Source organism: Dermochelys coriacea, chromosome 14 (genome assembly GCF_009764565.3).
Source record: "Dermochelys coriacea isolate rDerCor1 chromosome 14, rDerCor1.pri.v4, whole genome shotgun sequence".
Classification (NCBI taxonomy): Eukaryota; Metazoa; Chordata; order Testudines; family Dermochelyidae; genus Dermochelys; species Dermochelys coriacea.
Window position 1 is genome coordinate 33,364,849 of NC_050081.1, and position 17,090 is coordinate 33,381,938.

The following is a 17,090-nucleotide window of genomic DNA, read 5'->3' on the forward strand; positions in this document are numbered from 1 at the left end:
GCTGGGGGGACCCCCTGCCCTCGGGGCCAATGGCAGGGGAAATCCCCCAAAGTGGCTCCTTTGATTCTGCTCTTTTCTAGCATTTCTCTCAGAGACTCTGTTCCGGGCCGGCGGGGGGAGTTTAAAAGTGTCTCAGGGGTTCAGTGCTGGTGGGAGGGGCCGGGTCTGTGTTGTAATAAAGTGTCTGAGGGTTTTCCCAGCGTGGCAGAGTCCAGAGCGTCTGTCTGCAGGGAGGGAGCCTGGGGGGAATCGGCGTGTGAAATGGACTCAAGCCCCTTCTGAAACCTCCCCCGTCACCTCTCTCGCCCTGACAGGATGAGGGATCACGTCCATGTTTCACTCCAGATTGTCCCGTCTTCCAGGGGACAAGGAAGGCAAATGGCTGTGATGAAGCCAGCTCAGGGAGGGGGTTTTCAGGGAGCTGTGGGGGGTTGGTGTAGAGGGGGAGGGTGTGATAAACCTGCCTGGACACATTCAACTTGGAGCCTGATTTTCTGAACAGGCCCATTGGCGGGTGAGGGGAGGAGGGGACATTCCCCCATTTCTGAACCAGGAAACACCCCCCCTGGGCACGGCTGGAAAAACTGACCAGACTCCCAAAGCTGCAGCCTGACCCCACTGGCCAGAGGCTGTTGTGAAACACAAAGGGAAGCTGTCAGGATTCCTGTCCCTGCCCCGGCTCAGAGCTCTGCTTCCGTTATCAGTGTGTGGGAAGTGAGAAAATCCTGCCCTGCTCTGTCTGCTGGGGGGGACAAGGAGCTCTCACCTTCTCCCCACCCTTTGAAGCCTCCTGGCTGCTCTGAGCAGGGTGCGGGGGGGATTCTGCTTCTCTGGGCCTCCTCCCCTGTGACTAGTGGGATTGTGGCTGGGGCAGCAGATGCTGAGTGGGGGAAATGATGTTTCAGATGCCGGTGACCTTCGAGGAGGTGGCTGTGTATTTCACCGAGGGGCAGGGGACTCTGCTGGACCCCGCTCAGAGAGCCCTCTACAGGGACGTCATGCAGGAGAACCATGAGACGGTGACCTCACTGGGTAAGGGATTCCTGTGGCCTCAGCTAATGGAAGCCGTGGGGTCTGCGTTTCTGAATCTGGTCAGGTTCTTCCCTGGTCAGTTAGATTGGAGGAGGAGGGTTGCATAGTCCACAGCTCTAGTGTGCATAGGCGCTGACTCTGTGGGTGCTCCCAGGCTGGAGCTGCCACGGGGAAAAATTAGTGGGTAGTCTGCACCCTATGGCAGCCAAGCTCCCCTGTCCTACCTCCTCCTCTCCCCCGAGCGCGCCGCATCCCTGCCCCTCTGCCTGTCTCCCAGCGTTTCCCGCCCGGCTGCTGCCAAACAGCTGTTTGCACACTCTGGAAGGGGGGAAAGAGCGGGAATATGCCGCGCTCAGGGGAGGAGGTGGGGAAGAGGCAGGGCCAGGGTGGGGATTTGGGGAAGAAGTTAGAATAGGGGCAGGGAGGGGTTGGAGTTGGGGCGGGGACTTTGGGGAAGGGGTTGAAATGGGGGTGAGGAAGGGGTGGAAAGGGACAAGGCCTCATGAAAGAGTTGGAGTGGGGACGGGGAGGGAGGCAGAGGGGGGTATCGAGCACCCACAGAAAAGGGGGGGAAGTCGGTGCCTATGCCAATGTGAGAGAGACTTGCATCTCCATACCCCATTCAAGAGAACAAGGGAGTCAGAAAAGGACAGGCTAACTCATTCCCATCTCTCCAGCTGTCCAGGGGCCAGAAGCAGGGTATTGCCCTGTCTGTAATATTTCTCCTTCACACACCCATTCACCTTGCTCCATCTGTGGGGAGGGCTCTAGGTTCTGCCGGCTTGGAAATAGTCAGGAGTTTAAAACCTGAGCTGTGTCTGTGTGTCAGGAAGTCCCCCAGAGTGCATCAACCCTGAGACCTCCTAGTGAGGGGTAAAAACAACCCCCACCCCCAAATGTCTGCTGCTCTCAAGGGGTCTGAGTTACCACAATCCCATATAGGGTCAGGTTAATCTCGGGAAATGTTCCTTGTGAGAAATACTCTATCAATGCTCCATGCGCCCTGACCTTGCCTGATTTCACTCCCTGAGCAGGATTTCCCATTCCCAAACCTGACCTGATCACCCGGCTGGAACGAGGGGAAGAGCCGTGGGTCCCTGATCTCCAGGCCTCTGAGGAAAGTGGGAGCCCAAGAGGCACCTGCAAAGGTGAGGAGTCAGAGAAAGTAAGACAGAAACATCTTGAGAGTGAAGGAAAAAGCTGGGACTCCCAAAACGTGCCGTGAGCGAGAGCCCCCAGTTCTGCCCCATCTCACCCAGGTCAGGGCTGCAGTCAGCTGGTGTTGTAGCATCAAGGCAAATATCAGTCACGGCTTCCCACCTATCCTGTTAACTGTTGGGAATTTCCTCCCCAACTTTACTTCCCTTGGAATGTTTGGGTGGGATGTGGAGGCAGAATCCAATGTCTCCATCTCCCCAAAAGTCACTGTGTTGTGTTTTCCCTCTTTGCTATTCCCCTTTCTGTCCTTTCTCCCCGGCACAATCAGTGACTCCTGTCTGGATTCTCTCTCACCCAGCAGGTGATAGGATAGTGAGTGAGAACAAGGAGGAGAATCAGCAGCAGGAAGGTCCTGAGCAAGTGGAACCACAGGAGAGGTTTTTGAGAAAAACTGAAGGGAATTTTTCCCAGGGTTTGGAACAGGGAAATTCCTGGGGAGATCGACACAGATCAGAGATGCACCTGGGAAACCATCCTGGGAAGAAACTGGGTAAATCCACTGAATGTGGCGAAGGATGTAAGGATCCCAAGGAAACCACAGTCCAGCAGACAAGTCATAACGAAGAGAAACCCTACAAATGCCTTGACTGTGGGAAAAGATTCAGTTTCAGTGCAAACCTTCTTAGACATTGGAGAACCCACACAGGAGAGAAGTCCTACAAATGCTTGGACTGTGGGAAAAGCTTTAAAGAGAAGTCAAACTTTATTACACACCAGAGTCTGCACACAGGAGAGAAACCCTATAAATGCCTTGAGTGTGGGAAAAGTTTTAGTCGGAGGTCATATCTTATATCACATCACAGAACCCACACAGGAGAGAAGCCCTATAAATGCTTGGACTGTGGGAAAAGCTTCAGTAGGAAACTATGTCTTATTGTACACCAGAGACTGCACACAGGAGAGAAACCCTATAAATGCCTTGAGTGTGGGAAAACTTTCATTAAACGCTCAGACCTTATTAAGCATCAGAGAATCCACACAAGCGACAAACCCTATAAATGCCTCGACTGTGGGAAAAGTTTCATTGACAGAATAAAACTTACTAGTCATCACACAATCCACACAGGAGAGAAACCCCATAAATGCTTTGACTGCGGAAAAAGCTTCATACACAAGTCAAGGCTTATTGTACACCAGAGAGTACACACAGGAGAGAGACCCTTTATATGCCGTGAGTGTGGGAAAAGTTTTATTCGGAGCGCAGAGCTTATTAGACATCAGATCACCCACACAGGAGAGAGACCCTTTAAATGCTGTCAGTGTGGGAAAAGTTTTAATCATAACTCAGCGCTTATTACACATCAGCGAACCCACTCAGGAGAGAGACCCTATGGATGCCCTGAGTGTGGGAAAGGTTTTATTGAGAACTCAGCGCTTACTAGACATAGGAGAATCCACTCAGGAGAAAGACCCTATAAATGCCACGAGTGTGGGAAAAGTTTCAATGTGAAATCAACCCTTAATACACATCAGAAAACCCACACAGGAGAGAAACCCCATAAATGCTTGGACTGTGGGAAAAGATTTATTCAGAAGTCAAAACTTAGTATACACCAGAAAGAACATACAGGAGAGAGACCATATAAGTGCCTTGACTGTGGGAAAACTTTCATTAAGTACTCAGACCTTATTAAGCATCAGAGTATCCACACAAGCAATAACTCCTGTAAATGCCTCGACTGTGGGAAAAGTTTCACTGACAGAATAAAACTTAGTAGTCATCAGAGAATCCATACAGGGGAGAGCCCCCATAAATGCTTTGACTGTGGGAAAAGATTCATACACAAGTCCAGGCTTATTGTACACCAGAGAGTGCACACAGGAGAGAGACCCTTTATATGCCATGAGTGTGGGAAAAGTTTTAGGCAGAGTGCAACGCTTAATACGCATCAGCGAACCCATACAGGAGAGAGACCCTATGGATGCCTTGAGTGTGGGAAAAGTTTTATCGCAAGTTCAGCCCTTACTAACCATAGGAGAATCCACACAGGGGAAAGACCCTATAAATGCCATGAGTGTGGGAAAACTTTCAGATACTGCTCAAACCTTACTAAACATGGGAGAATCCACGTCGGAGAGACGCATTATAAATGCCTTGAGTGTGGGAAATGTTTTGTTGACAGAACAAAACTGACTGTTCATCAGAGAATCCACACAGGAGAGAGACCCCATAAATGCTTAGACTGTGGGAAAAGCTTCATTCAGAAGTCAAAACTTATTCTACACCAGAGAGTGCACACAGGAGAGAGACCGTATAAATGCTTGGAGTGTGGGAAAAGCTTCATTGAGCAGTCACAACTTATTCTACACCAGAGAGTGCACACAGGAGAGAGACCCTTTATATGCTGTAAATGTGGGAAAAGTTTTATTCGGAGCACAGCGCTTATTACACATCAGAGAATCCACTCGGGAGAGAGACCCTATAAATGCCTTGAATGTGGCAAAAGTTTTAGTCAGAGCTCAAATCTTATTGCACATAAGAGAACCCACACAGGAGAAAGACCCTATAAATGCTTGGACTGTGGGAAAACTTTCAGTCAGCGCCCACACCTTACTAAACATGGGAGAATCCACACAGGAGAGAGATCTTCTAAAAGCCTTGACTGTGGGAAAAGCTTCAGTAAGAGCTCAGAGCTGACCAAACATCAGAGAAGCCACAAAGGTGAGAGACCTAGGAACAGCTTGACTTCAGGAAAAGATTCAATTTGACTTCATACTTCAGTGACCCGCACAACAGAGACCTTGAATGTGGGGGAAGCTTCATTTGGTGCTCCTGGAATATCAGGCATCTGCAGATCCTCACAGGGAAGAAACCTCTGAGATGTTCTCAGTGTGGAAAACGCTCCAAGTGGCGCTAACACGATGCTGGACATCAGAGACTCCTCTACACAGCAGGGAAATTCTCTCAGGGTCCCGACTGGGGCCGGCCATGGTGACCAACCCATTTCGTCGTTCCCTCACGCATCAGGGGCGTTTGGTTCCCAAGGATCCAGCTGCCCATTGCTGGGGTGAGGATCCAGCAGCAGCCGAGCAGCAGCTAGTCAGTGATCCTCTGGCTCTGCCTGGTCTAAGCAAACCCCAGTCAGAAGTGGAGAAGCCCCCATCAGCCCCTCCTCCCTGCTGCAGCCCTGGCTGCTGAGCTGATGGGCCACAGGACAGGGAAGGGTGAGAGAGAGAGAGAAAAACTCCTCCGGCCGCTCCCTCTGCCTGGCTGAAGTTCCCCCCCACTCCCTTCCCCTCCCAGATGGGATCCCCCTGCCATGGAGATGAAGAGAAGGACACTTGGGCCAGGCTCCACCTTCAGTCTAGACCCCTGTCCCCATCCACAGCCGCTTCACTCTAGACCCTGTCCCCATTCCACTAGCTGCTGGTCTGGGCTTCGCCATTTACCTGGGGCTGTTCCCTGCAGGGGGAGTGTCACTGGGGGCTGGTAACTCCTCCCTCCCCAAATCCCCCAGGGTGCTGGGCTCCGGGGGATCAAGGGACCAGGGCGATGGGTTATGCGGAGGACACTGGGGATTGAATGGTTGGGGCTGATGGAGCTGGGAAGCAGAGGGAGCTGGGTGCTGGGCTGTCGAGTGTTTGGGGATCATGGGATAAGTGGCGAGGGAGAGCACAGGGGTGGAGAGGTGCTGCCTCTCCTCACTCACCCCCTCTGCCCCTTCTCCCTGCCCCCACTGCATTCAGACAACACCATTAGCAGAGACTGATTCCCCCAGGGCTTTTTGTTGGAAGTCTGGACTTGCCACCTCTGCTACAGCAGCATCAGCCTCTGAGAGGGAAGCAGCGTTGCCTAGTGGATAGAGCACTGGCCTGGGACTCAGGAGACCTAAGCTCTGTTCCCAACTCTGCCAGCAGCTTGCGGGGTGACCTGAGACAAATCTGTGCCTTCCAGAGAGGGAATAAATGGGGAGTGATGATATCAGCCTCCGAGTGGTTGGGATTAGCTAGTGCGTCTCCTTTGTTCCTCTGCCCCGTTTTCTAGTCTAGACTGACCCTGAGCGTTTATTCCAATCCCCCATTAGCAAAGTGATTGTTAGAGTCACTTAGTGCCCCCTTTGGAGTGAGAGTGTCTCATTCCCAGACATCCTCAGATTGCTCCATGTTATGCTGAAAAACATTTAATTTTTTGTGCTGTTTCTCCTTTATACACCAGAATTCAATAGATTCTATAAGAGCTGGAGCAGGGATAGTAAAATAATGTGGTGTTTTAACTTCTGTGTTATTTGAGATGGACGGGGTGAGTCTGGGGGATTCCCTCCTGCCTCCATCAACCTCACACGTCTTCTCTCACAGAGCAGCCTCTGCACAAGTCTTGGAGAGTTTATCCTTTTCCCTTTCTACCCCTCCACCTTCATGTGTGTCATTTACCACAGTGTCCTTTGCCCACCATGCTTAGAAATCAGGCTTTGATTTCTTTGATCCTCAATCAGGCCCCTGAGGGCTGGAGAAGAAAATGTCACATTCCTGAAGGGGGAATTCAAATGAATCCCAAAGCACAGTTTGAGCTGCAAGCCCAGCCTCCAGCTATTGGTAAAGTGGCATCTGGAGTTTTTCCAGCTAAATCCAGATCATTTGCAGATAGGAAGTTTTTGATTGTTTGTCTTTTTTTCCTCTTTTATTACGATGATGCTAAATCTTTTGTCAATAACACAGCCAAATAATGTGGCGGTGCTGAGTAAAGCAGCTTCAGGCTGTTCAGAAGGAAATGGGTAAATTTGTTCTCCACATTTTGAGTCTTAAGATTCTCTGGGATTTCACTTCATGAATGGGAAAGTGGTTTGTAACCCACCCTGCATGGTGGGTTTCTTTCTTTCCCGAAGGCTGTTCTGTCACATATTTTGATATTAAATTAGTTTGACAGGTATGGGCTGTAGGTGAACCCCTACTTTGGGGAGGCTAGCCTGCTGGCCCCACCCCTCCTCCTGAAGCTCTGCCGCCCCCCACACACTAGAGCCCCCAAACCCACCCTCTGATACCAGGAGGAGCCATGACACATACATACCGATGACCAGAGGAGCCCCAGCTTGCCCACCCCAGGCCAGCCCCCGAAGGCCCAGCACCGGGCTGAGAGCCACACCAGGTGGCTCCCTCACACCGGGCCACAGTGGCCAGAGCACCTTTGCAAGCCGCTCCCCAATGAGCACCAGGTTGAGCCGCTCCCACCCACCCCCCACTCGAGCAAGCACCGGGCCAAGCTGCTCCCCCACACCCACCTGAGCACGGGACCGTTCCACCCCCTGCCAGAGTGCCAGGCAGAGCCGGTACCCTTCTCCCCCATCTGAGCCGATGGCCTCAGTGCCCAGCCGAGCAGCCTCACTCCCCCCCCCAGACTCCCATTCCCACTGCTTGTTCACAGCATCCCTCCTCAATGCCCTGCCCCTGAGGAGAAGCGACATGGTGAGCAGTGGGGACCTTTGTGGGGAGAGGTGGAGTGCAGGCAGGCAGGTGGCAGCAGTAGGTGGTGGGTAGGTGAGTGAATGGGGCCTCACGTCCCTTGGGGGTGCCTGCACCAGGGAAGGGACTTCAAAAGACAAATGAGCACTTGCCAAAATAGTCCTTTTGATTTTCTTTTCACATTTCCCTAGCCTTTGTCATGAGATTTTCTTGTTCTTTGAACAAAGAAAATGATCAGTATCTATCTGCAAAAACACTGAGGGTGAGTGCTGGATACGCACTCCGAGAGGCAGAGACTGAAACGGGGAAGGAAGTTGCTGCCTGATCCCTGCAGAGATGTGAGATACACTCAGGAGTGGGAGAGGTGGGTGGACATGGCCTTGTGTGACGTTACACCCCATATTTTTTGATATGACTACGGCACAGATATGTTTTATGCAAGATGGGTTATGTGATCTACTGAATGTGTTTATCCAATTTGTATTCATGTATCATTTCTGTATCTTAAGTTAGGAATATAGACTATGTAACAATTACAACTGTGTGTGTATTTGGGGGAACACCCACCAGACAGTCGGCAATCAGCCTGGATGGGCCATTAAGAAGGACAATAGAACTGTCAAGATACTAATCTCCCGCCTTCCTGAGAAGCTTCCTGGGGTGCTGCTTTGACACTGCAAGGTCAGGTGATGATGTCACCTGGTAAGGAGTCCCACCTTGGACGCTGCTGGTACTTTTCCACTAGAAACAAGGGATTCCCGCCTTATGTAAATTCTATAAGGCTGGGAAATAAGGCAATCCGGGGTCTTCTCCACTGCCTGCCCGCCCAAGAAGGAAGACTGCTAAAAACACCCGGAGAAACAAAGGAACTAAGCAGGGGAAAGGCAAGGGCTGAGTCCAGGCTGAGACAGGGGTCTAGCCTGTAAAGGGACCTCTGAGCTGCAGGAACTCTGCAACCTGCCTAAAACAACATTTAGGGTGAGAAGGTGGAAGTGGCCTATTCTCAACAGTTGCCAAGAAGGGGTGAATGTGAACAGGGGGGAAATTATTGTTTGTAGTGCTAACCTAATCACCTTGAATTGGCCTCGTTAGCACTACATACAGTAATTTTCCCTCTGTTGACATTCACTCCTTCTTGTCAACTGTTGAAAATAGGACACTTCCACCTTGATTCAATGGACCTCGTTAGCACTGACCTCCGCCCCCACCCACTTGGTAAGGCAACTCCCATCTTTTCACGTGCTGTAATATATATTCTGCTTACTGTATTTTTCACTCCATGCATCAGATGAAGTGGGTTCTAGACCACGGAAACTTATGCCCAAATAAATGTGTTAGTCTCTAAGGTGCCACAAGGACTCCTTGTTGTTTTTGCTGATACAGACTAACACAGCGGCCACTCTGAAACCTAAGCTTAGTGTGCGTGTTTTTTTTATTTGTTTCATTCGCTCAGTAATCTGCTTTGTTCTGTTTGCTGTCATTTCTAATCACTTAAATTTTACCTTTTGTAGTTAATCAACTTATTTCTTGTTTATACCAAAACCCAGTTTGTGCAATTCAGAATGGGGGTGGGGAGAAAGCCGTGCATGTCTTCCTGCACATTGAGGGAGCGGGTGAATTTAATGGCTTATGCTATATGGATTTCTATATAGCGTAAGGTAATATAATTTTGGGTTTACATTCCAGAGGGGGTGAGCACAGGAGTGCTGGCCATTGCCCAAGCTGAGACCTCCCACCAAGAGCTAATTGCAGACTCTCTGTGAACTGGGTATTGGATGGGGGCGGAGGCTGGGGGTGGAGGATTTAGCTTTTATTTCTTACTTTGAAAAGAATAAAGTTGAATTTAATTTCTCAAGCTCCCAGTGTCTCTTGTCTTGAATAATGGTGAGGTGGGAAAATGGTCTTTAATGGACTCACCCAGACGCTGTCTGGCTGTCACCCATTGATGCAGCTGGGGAAAAGGCTGGTATCATTCTGGGGTGTATTAATGTGAGTGTTATATATATTTTGTGGGAGGCCGTTGTCCTGCTCTGCTGGGCACTGGGGAAGCCTCAGCTGGAGTCCTGTGCTCAGTTCTGGGCACCACATGTTAGGAAAGATGAAGACAAATGGGATTGAGTCTCGAGGAGAGCAACAAAAGATGATCAAAGGTTTAGAAAACCCGACCTGTGGGGGAAGGTTAAAAGAAGTGGTCTATTAGTCTTGAGAAAAGCAGACTGGTGATGGTCTGCAGCCATGTTAAGGGCTGTTATACAGAGTTATATGTATTATAAAATGAGGTAAATATCTAGATGAGTTGATGTACCCCTTGGAAGACCTTTGTGTACCCCCTGGGGTGCAACTACCCCTGGTTGAGAGCCACTGCTATATGCAAACAGGGCTTACAATGCTTAATCTACATGTTAGGGTTAAGGGGGGAGAGAGATGGCTAGTGTGACAGACCCAGACCAGTGGGGTACAGGAGTCTGGTAGAAGGCAAATATACTGGCCACTGGATGAATAGTTTTCTGTTCCCTGAGTGACCAGAGCACAGGCAGCCCTAGAGCAATCAGGAACCTGCCAGAACCAATTAAGACAGGCAAGCTAATCAAGACCCCTGGAGCGAATTAAGAACTTTCTAGATTCAATTATGGCAGGCAGGCTAATCAGGACACCTGATTTAAAAAGAACCTCCCATCAGTTAGAAGGGGGGTGTGCCAGGAGCAGGGAGCGAGAAGGTGGGCTGCTGGAGGAGTGAAGAGTTCAACTGTGATCAGGCTTCAGGAGGAAGATCCTGCAGTGAGGATAAAGAAGATGCTGGGGGGAAGGCCATGGGGAAGTAGCCCAGGGAGTTGTAGGTCTCACGCAGCTGATACAGGGAATATTGTGGACAGCTGCTATCCACAGGGCCCTGGGCTGGAACCTGGTGTAGAGGGTGGGCCCAAGTTTCCCCCCCCCCGCATCCCCTCAACTCCTGATCAGACACAGGAGGAGTTGACCTGGTCTGTGAGAAACACCAGAAGGGAAGGTCTAAATTGGAAAGGGATCTGTCCTGTCCCTAACCCACTAGGTGGGACACAGAGACTGCGGGGATTGTTCTCCGTTTACCCCATGCTGGCCAGTGATGAGGTTAGCTGAGTGGATGGCAGGTTTGAGCCACTACCAAGAGTGGCCAAACTGAGGGCTGCCGTGAATCTCTGAGGCGAGCAAATCTGCCAATAAGCATAGGACCCACCAAGGCAGGGGAGGAACTTTGTCACACTAGATATCCCTTTTGTCTGGCAAACCTGGTTTGTCAACCCTGCCTGGATTCAGACTTTAAAGCAGTTTCTGGTATATGAACGTATTTTCTTAAAGATCGTCTTTCCCACGCTTCTTGCAATGATCCTGAGGAACAGTGTGACATGAGCCTTTATTAGCGACCTCCCATGACCCATTGTGGATAAATACTATGAACGCAATGCTTGAGGATGAGTGAGTTGGTCAGGCCTGATAGGGTTGCCATCACAGAACAATGCACCCTCTTCTGGTCAACACTGGGCCCACCCCTTCCACCTGAGGCCCCGCACCTTCCACCCCTCCTCACCCACCAAAGCCCCGAGTCCCCCCACTTCCACCGCAGCTGGAGGAGCACCAGACCAAGTGCCAGCTCGACCCCCAAGCTGGCTTGAGCACCAGCCTGAGCCATCTGCCTGGGCCACCGCAAGAAGGACACAGCGAGCGGTGGGAACCTCGGGGAGGGGGAGGGGAGGGGAGGAGAGGAGAGGAGGGACTCACCAGGCAGCACGTGGGCAATGGGGGCCTTGGGGAAAGCGCAAAGCAGAGGGGAGAATAGGTGCAGCGCAGATGGGACCACCACGGCCCAGGTGTCCGGTGGCGACTGTGCTAGGGGATGTTTAGCCTCCCCTGGTCTATTATACCTGCTGCCCATGCTCATACCAGAGCAGGGATTTCCCTACACCCCCCTGAATTTCCCCAACACTCCCCCGCTACCCCCAGTTATATGCAGTGTTGCCAATTTAGTCATTGATTGGAAATTTAAATTTAAATTGAAACATTAATACACATTTTAAAAGCATATACAGCATATGAGAAATTACTTGTACCTGAGAAAGCACAATGGGTTTGAAAAGTCTGAACAAAGAGTGAGCTGTAGCTCACAAAAGCTTATGCTCAAATAAATTTGTTAGTCTCTAAGGTGCCACAAGTACTCCTTTTCTTTTTGTTCAATACAAGCAACTTTAGGGCTTTAGGACCAGACTGTATTTACATGAACACACCTACTCTGCCAGGTATCTGCCCAAGTGATCAGTTTTGGCTTGTGTTGGGTTACAAATCACTTTAGTATGTGCCCTCAACGCTACTCAACAACTAGAGAAGTGTATCGGCTGCCACTGGATGTGGTGCGAGGAACTCCAGGAGCTGGGAGTCCTTGTGCCACAGGTGAAGAACACAGAGAACATCATCATTACTCCAAGAGCCAGAACCACGCTGGAGAGAACGCTGAAGGATGCCATCTGCTGCTAGTATGTGGAAAACCTGAAGCGGAAGCTGGACCAGGGCAAGGTGTTCGAGGTGACGTGTAAGTGGGACGCCAGCAACCACTTCCTCCCGGGGACAGCCTCACCCCATTTGCTGACTGGAGGTTCATTCACAGGCCCCAGCTCAACTGTGTCCTGCTGAATGGAGCCATATGCCACGGGAATCAGAACAAGCGATGCAGGCAGTGCAGTTATGCCAACAAGACACTACCCCACGTCCTGCATAGCTGCAAGCCCCATTCCAGACCCTGGCATCTGTGACACAACACATCCAAGATTGCCTGGTCAGAGCCATCCCGCCACCTGTGGGGAAGGTTGCCATAAACTCCGCCATCCCCCGTACCGACAGCCAACTGCGACTGGACATCATTATCACCAATGAGGACCAGAAGAAGATCATCATGGTGGATGTCAAAATGCCATTCGAGAACAGGACCCTGGCCTTCCATGATGCCCGATCTCGAAAGCTAGAGAAATATGCCCCTCTAGCCGACACCTTGAGAGCTAGGGGCTACAAGGTTCAAACTCAGATGCTAATCATCGGAGCTCGGAGCGCATGGGACCTTGGTAATGTTGCTGGCACAAAATGCCCGAGGCAGGCAACAGCTGGATTCATTGCCTGGTGTGTGTCGCCCAATAATCACAATGGGGTGGAGAAGTAGAAAAGTTTATTTGAAGCTTCAAGCGGTACAGGGAGACAACAATCTCAAATCCTGCACACCAGTGCAAGCAGTTACACATATTTTATACATTCATTCTTTAGCATACTTATCCAATAGCAAGCTGCCCTAAGTATCCATATAGCCAATCCGGTATACCAACCAGTTCCCCTTTTTCCTCTTAGCATCTATTCCCCCATATATGGAGTTGTTTGTTCAGCATTATCTAACATTCCTGTCCTGCTTGACCTAATCTTGCTCCAGCCAGTCTGCGCCTGCAATACACTGTTGCAAACTTCTCATCGTGACTGCTGTGAGTATCTCCAGGCAGAAAAGGGAAGGGGGAGCCATCTGGGCCTAGAGCGAGTGGGCTTCATCGACACTCTTCCATCCCCTTGAGTTACCTAGTGGCCGTGCCCGGTGTCCCCAACAGTAACGAGCAAGTGCTGAGAGAATGTGGAGTCGGTAAACGCTACGCTCGGCTGATGTGGCAACTCATGGTGTCGGACGCCATCAGGTGGTCGAGGGACATCTACATAGAACACATCACAGGACATCAACAATACCAGGAGGAATGAGCTGGAGTGCAGATGAGAAATGCAATGGGGAAAGTAACTCAAATACTTTTCCGATGGACTGTTTTTTTCTAAATGGACAACCTATCTGAAATTCTCAATGACTGAGGGACAATCTTCACTCATTGATATATTGTGCTTTCCACAACCAACTCTCTACATAACTTTTCATGAGTAATGTACCTGAATTTGTACTTGGATGGTAATATCTAAACTGTATTCTTAAATTCATTCACCTCAATTTGGGTTATTGTTGATTATGCACTATATGTATCTTATGGCTTTAAAAACAAACTTTGTATTTGTGGATAATCTAAGCACTATACCCAGATGTACAGACCCTCTTTTCTTAACCTGTGTATTATGTACATTTTTAGGATTAGCTTTCATAAAATTTTTAAATCTGTTCTTAAATGTGTGTGTGTGTCGGGGGTGGGGGTGTCATGAAATGTTGTTATCCTTATTGTATGAGTAAAGGGCAGGAGAACTGTACTTAGCCTGCCTGAATGAGGGAGTCTCCCTCAGTGCTTAATTTGTGCTAGGGTTGCCAGGGCTGGGGACAGAGCGGTGGAGTGAACAGTGGCACGACAAACAACAGTGGCCAGAGCATTTGTTTTTTGGACCATGTTTTAGTGACTTCAGTCCAGAATGCTACATTTGTGACAGGGAAACTTACATAAATATATGTTTCCTAGTAGGCCAAGATTTTTTAAATGCATTATTTGCCCAGGTCGTTATCTCACATCATCGCTATCTCAAGAGGTCATTGTCTTGGAGTTTCTGTACTAAACTTTTTTATTATTATAATTCATTTTTATGTAAGAATGGCCATAATTGGTCAGACCAATGATCCATTTACCCCAGTATCCTGTCTTTCAACAGTGTCCAGTGCCAGGTGCTTCAGAGGCAATGAACAGAACAGGGTGGTCAAGTGATCCATCCCCTTTCCTCCACTCCAGGCTTCTGGCAAACAGAGGCTAGGGACACTCAGAGCATGGTGTTGCATCCCTGCCCATCCTGGCTAATTGCCATTGATGGACCTAACCTCCATGAACTTATCTAGTTCTTTTTTTTAACCCTGTTATAATTTTGGCCTTCACAATATCCCTTGCAAAAATTCCATGTGTGACTGTGTGTTGTGTGAAGAAATACTTCCTTTTATTTGTTTTAAACTTGCTGCCTAATAATTTCATTGGGCAACCCCTGGTTCTTGTGTTCAGTGAAAGGCTAACACTTCCTTATTCATTTTCTCCACAGTCATCTCTTTCCCAAGCTGAAAAGTCCCACTCTTTTTAAGCTCTGCCCATATGGAATCTGTTCCAGGCTCGTAACCATTTTTGTTGCACTTCTCTGTACCTTTTCCAATTCCAATATATCCTTTTTGAAACTGGGTGACCAGAACCGCACGCACTATTCAAGATGTGGGCATATCATGGATTTATATAGTAAAAATGGAGAACTTGGTTTGCCAGACTGATCAGCCAAGCCAATACTGATAGCCTATATGAAAAGGCTACAAAACACCAGGCCTCTGGACTGCATCAACATGCAGAAAGCCTTATAAGCCTGTCATGGTCAAAGCCAATTTTAGACAAACTTAATGAGGCTGCTAAGAATGCTGGAGACACAACTCCAGGTGACCAGGTGTCCGGTTTTCAACCAGAACGCCCAGTCAAAAAGGGATCCTGGCAGCTCCAGTGAGCACCGCTGACTGAGCCGTAGACTGTTCGGTTGATGGCACTGTGCAGTGGGGTTGGCAGGCTCCCTGTTAACCTCTGTGCTGCGGCTACTGGGAAGCAGTCGGCATGTCCAGCTCCTAGGCTTAGGGGAAGCCGTGTGCTGCTCCACCCCCCACAGGCGTAGCTCCCATTGGCTAGGGCAAGGCAGGGGACGAACCAGCACGCCTGCAGGCAGCTGTTGAGGGGTTGCGTGGCGTGCGCCTCTCCTGCTGATGCCCAGCCCGCTTCTCCTCCTCGCGCTCCTCCTGTGGCTGGGCTGGAACTCTGGCATGTGGCCAGAGGCGACACGTGGTCTGTTGCCGTCACCCAGGAGTTGGAGGTATGTATCCCTGTCTCAGCATGCTGGGAACAGGGCTGAACCCCCATCCTCCTCACTGCTGCCCTCCCCGTCCCAACCTCCCCAATCCCCCTCACTGCATCCCTCTCTGCCCCACCCCCACACCCCTATCCCCCATCATTGCATCCCTCCCTGCCCCAACCCCCCACACCCTCATCCCCCTCAGTGCATCCCTACCCAACCCTGTTTTGTACCCCTTACAGTGCTCTCCCACACATCCTCTCCATCTCCCAGAGCCCCCACCCCCATGTCCCTCACCCGCCACAGCCCTGCACCCCATTCACTGCTGCGCTTCCATTAGGTCCTTATTGTTATCAGATTTTCCCCTTACTTCAGGGTACGCTCATTTATTAGGGTTACTCTTCTGGTGGGGGGTCTTTAATTCTATCAATGTACTGCTTGTGTCCTTTGTGTTTTCATATGGAGCTCTACTTCTCCCTTAGGCAAGTTCCCTCCCAATGGAGCTATCCTGCAGGACATCCCCCCCCGACACACACACACACAAGTCTGAGCAGACCAGGTCAATCAGCACTTTCAAGCTGAGCCTGGACTCAGTGGGTTGGGTGAAGCAGCACTTTCAAGCTGCCACCCTTATGTGCCACGGGTATCTCACTGGAATAGAGTAAGCCTGAGCAGGCTGGGTTGAACAGCACTTCCAGGCTGCCACCCTTATGTGCCCCTGGACTCAGTGGACTGGGTCAAGCAGCACTTTCAAGCTGCTACCCTCGTATGTCACAGGTTCAGCACGTCCCTATCCCCACTTTCATATCACAATTGTATGGGTAGTAACCCACTTGATGAGCAAACCCCACAGTATTTTTGGGTGCTACAGGGATCTTTAGCTTAGGTAAAAGAAGCATTGCTGCAGAGTAAATAGGGAAGCTAAAAACACAAAAGAGTCAAGTTCAGAGAGAGAGAAGCAACCTGCTTAACCATAAAAGTTATTTATTGAATAATAGTGATAACTACACAAGGACAGCCTAAACAAACATAACAGTTACAAGTATCGGGGGTAGCCATGTTAGTCTGTATCCACAAAAACAACAAGGACTCTGGTGGTACCTTAAAGACTAACAGATTTATTTGGGCATAAGCTTTTGTGGGTAAAAAAAACACTTCTTCAGATCTGGCATCTGAAGAAGTGGTTTTTTACTCACAAAAGCTTATGCACAAATAAATCTGTTAGTCTTTAAGGTGTCACCAGACTTCTTCTTGTTTTTATAACAGTTACATTATTAAAGGTTAATACCTGACGAAGAAAAGAAAACAGAGAGAGGGATCGCACCCACTCCGTGAGGCTTGAACTGGTCGGGGTTTCCAGGTGATGGTGGTAGCTCAGGGTCCTGAGTGCTGGAGACAGGCAGAGCCCCAGCATGATCAGTCAGGAGATGGAGTCCCAGTGAAACTGATTCAGAGTTTGGGTCCATGTATCAGAACACTTACTTAGGCATAGTAGGAGTTTTTGAAGAGAAACAACAGTGGTTCAAGGGAGAACACTCAATTTGTTTATGGGTAAACTGACAACTCAAGGGTTTTTTTTAGGCTAGACAATAGGAGCTGATCACTCTTGGCTATGGGTGGTGTTTTCTTCCAGGGAGCTCACAATGCAACTA

General features: G+C 49.7%; 2 protein-coding genes and 3 pseudogenes across 5 annotated transcripts in view; all 5 read left to right on the forward strand.

Annotated features, from left to right (window-relative positions):
• The window catches only part of LOC119842976, an 89,644-nt pseudogene extending 84,348 nt beyond the window's left edge, over positions 1-5,296 (forward strand).
• The window catches only part of LOC119843336 (butyrophilin subfamily 1 member A1-like), a 1,931,986-nt gene that overhangs the window by 180,369 nt on the left and 1,734,527 nt on the right, over positions 1-17,090 (forward strand). The window lies entirely within an intron of this gene.
• Positions 1-17,090, forward strand: part of LOC119843350 — a 389,996-nt pseudogene that overhangs the window by 137,561 nt on the left and 235,345 nt on the right.
• The window catches only part of LOC119843304, a 218,056-nt pseudogene that overhangs the window by 137,548 nt on the left and 63,418 nt on the right, over positions 1-17,090 (forward strand).
• LOC119843286 (zinc finger protein 260-like) overlaps positions 1-17,090 on the forward strand; it is a 111,553-nt gene that overhangs the window by 71,492 nt on the left and 22,971 nt on the right. The gene's annotated exons all lie outside the window — the stretch shown is intronic.